This window comes from Atta cephalotes, assembly GCF_000143395.1.
Source record: "Atta cephalotes unplaced genomic scaffold scaffold00021, whole genome shotgun sequence".
Taxonomy (NCBI): Eukaryota; Metazoa; Arthropoda; class Insecta; order Hymenoptera; family Formicidae; genus Atta; species Atta cephalotes.
This window is the reverse complement of record NW_012130085.1, coordinates 5,067,857-5,070,821: the sequence shown is the minus strand read 5'-3', so window position 1 is coordinate 5,070,821 and position 2,965 is coordinate 5,067,857. Positions and strand designations below refer to the sequence as shown.

The window sequence follows — 2,965 nt, the reverse complement described above, 5'->3', positions numbered from 1 at the left end:
GGTAACGGTTACGGTAGTAGAACGTAATTAATTTTATTTACTTATTAGTTTACTTACGTCGACGACTACACGACGACTACTTACTTATTATATATATATATATATATATATATATATATATATATATACAATGACTCATCGTACGAACAGCGGACATAATATAAACTAAACTAAATATCCGATGATGCGGTACATATTAGCTAGACATTTCGATATCCCTCTCCGTCTTCTCTAGGATGCATTCCAAGTCGGCATAGACTATAAACGTTCCTTCTTGATGTAGTTGTCGAAGCTCCACCAAGCTCTTGTTGTCTTCGCTTGGTAACCTGATGGCACAGTTGTTCAGTTTTTCGCAATCTATTGCGTGGATCTCCAGTTTTACATTCGAGCTAAAATAGTGTAAACATTTGAAAAAGAACGTATAATTTATTATTTTTGTCAAAGAACTTTTTTTATTATAAAAAATTTTTATATAATTTTTAATTATATATACTGATCGCAAAAGTACTTCTTGCGCTCTTTTTTACTGAGTTGCGAGTCCACAAGGTGGGACAGATTCTCTACACATGCTCTACACATGCTTCGCGTTATTGTTCTGTGGATCTTGCACGTAAAGCAAATTGATATGCTTGTCCCTCTTCATATCAGTGAGCCGTAAAGGAAGAATCGTCATTTCTTTTTGCTTCTCGAAGCTATACACATTGATAAGGTACACGGAGATGTTATTGAGATTTTTAAATTTTTTAATTGTTCAACGTCATTGGAAATTGGATGTCTTTAAGATTTAATACCGTCATATAATGTGGATATGATAATTCTCGATTTGTATTACTTTGAGCTGGGTGTAGAGCAGCTATCACCAATCAAGCAAAACACGCATTGTCTAAATGTTGATTACTGCTTTCTTTATTTTAATTTTCCTCGGTAACTCAATGTGACATTCCGCATGCAATGGATTATACTTGTTTATGTTAACAATCAAATTTAAGATATGCGATCCACCCGCTATCGCATTCCTGAAATTCCTCAAGCGATGCTAAGATGGGCTCGATAATGCGCAACGCGTACCATTCTTGTAAATCGGACGAATTAAAGAGTTCACAGTTTTTTGTGCTGACACTTTTTTTTATTCATGCATTTATCACCTGATATAAATTCATCATTGAACACGGCGTTTATTTTGATATTGTTATGTCTCTGCATAACAATTTGCACGCTCAAGCAATTTCTCTCTTCAAGAAATTGGCAAGGTTCGATGTCCAAAGTTTATTACCGCGCTGGTCAATATACGGCTTTCGAACGCGGTATCTATCTCGCGCTATCTGAGTCCCGCGCTGTATCCGGCACCCACTTTCATGAAACGTCCACGCACTGAATCTTTTAAACTTTCGAGTCGCGCGATATGATCAATCAACGATTGTCTAATACTGATTGGTAATCGCGCACATTTAATGCTGCTTTGTTCCTCTAGTGATTCGATGAAATCATTGCATCGTTGTTCCCACGCAAGAAATTCTTCTCGCGTATTCACTGAACGGCTTGTTCCACCAGATTATGCTCTGTTCCATATTATAATATCCTTTTTTCCAGTTTTTTCATTAAAAAAGTTTTTTGAGAAAAATATATTTTTAGTCTGTTTTTGTATCTTTAACAAAAAACTTCCACAACATCTTGTATCACTGTGTGCAAATAGGACACATGTCACACGACATTATTTGATAAAGAAAACCTTTGCATTTCGAACTGGAATAACCTTCGAGAATCACACATATGTCGTATCATGTTTTCATGTTTTCGAACGGCACAAAGACATGAAAATTGATCGTATATTTTTACGATGCATGATGAATAATATTTTCCATGACTATCAGTGTAGTAGAATTCAGTGCAGCACATCTTTTTCACATAGGTCATAAAGTGTTTACTTGAGTTTGAATCTCGATATATTACTTCAATTGTATTATCATCGTTCTCCATGTCACTGCTGAAACACGAATCATCTGACAGAGCATGATCTTTATCGGATATTTCTTGGTCAGACATTTCTTCATGTTGATCATTTATTTCTTCTTCCATCACTTCATTTTCATGAGTGCAAAATTCATTTTTCCATTAAACATATAACACCGATATAACGTAAAGAAATTTCAAACTCGACTGCATGAGTGTATCTTTTTGTTTTTATATACTAGCTTGTCATTTCTCTAATACTGCGTGTTTTAACGTTTTTTCAAAGGGCGATTTTATTGCAATCGCGATACGCTAAAAATTCTTATTTGAAAAGAGTGTGGGAACAGATGTACGTTATTGTTGATGTAATAAAAAAGTTCGATTAAAAAAGTTTATTCTGATCGCCTTAGACAAACAAGATTCAATATGAGTGCATTCTTATGATACATGCCATTCCAATGAATCAGTCACTTAGTTTCCACTGCGGCTGTCGCAGAAGAAACATCTTTGAAGATATTATACTTTAAAATTTATATAATTGAAAGTTGTGAGTTTCCGTTTTACTCTGTGTAAAATAGATAAACAATATTCGTCGATGATGCATTTGATTCGCGATAGAGAACTTGGATTACGAAACGTGCTTACTCGCAATACTAATACATGGTGCTGATCGACATGATAGTGATCGAATCAATTTAATTTAATACATTTATGGCACTTACTACGCCAGAAACCTCATATCCGGCATCCTTCAATCATATCGCAACTGTTCTTCGAAGTATAAAGTATTTAAAAAGTATAAAGTATTTAAAAAGAAAAAATCCCTACTTTGGAATGTAAAAAAATGGAAGGGAGCACTTTAAAAGAAGAACCCGGATAACATTATCTCTCAGACGGATTTGAAGAACAGCTATCGCTAAGTTCTCCGAGAAAAAAAATCTTAAGCTATGAACTATTATTTCCGATTCAATAGGAAGCACGCGGGGGATAGTAAGTTGTTCAATTACATAAAAAA

General features: G+C 34.6%; 1 pseudogene; it reads right to left on the bottom strand.

Annotated features, from left to right (window-relative positions):
• Nucleotides 1-258: 258 nt before the first annotated feature.
• LOC105619434 lies at nt 259-643 on the bottom strand (annotated as a pseudogene).
• Nucleotides 644-2,965: the final 2,322 nt, after the last annotated feature.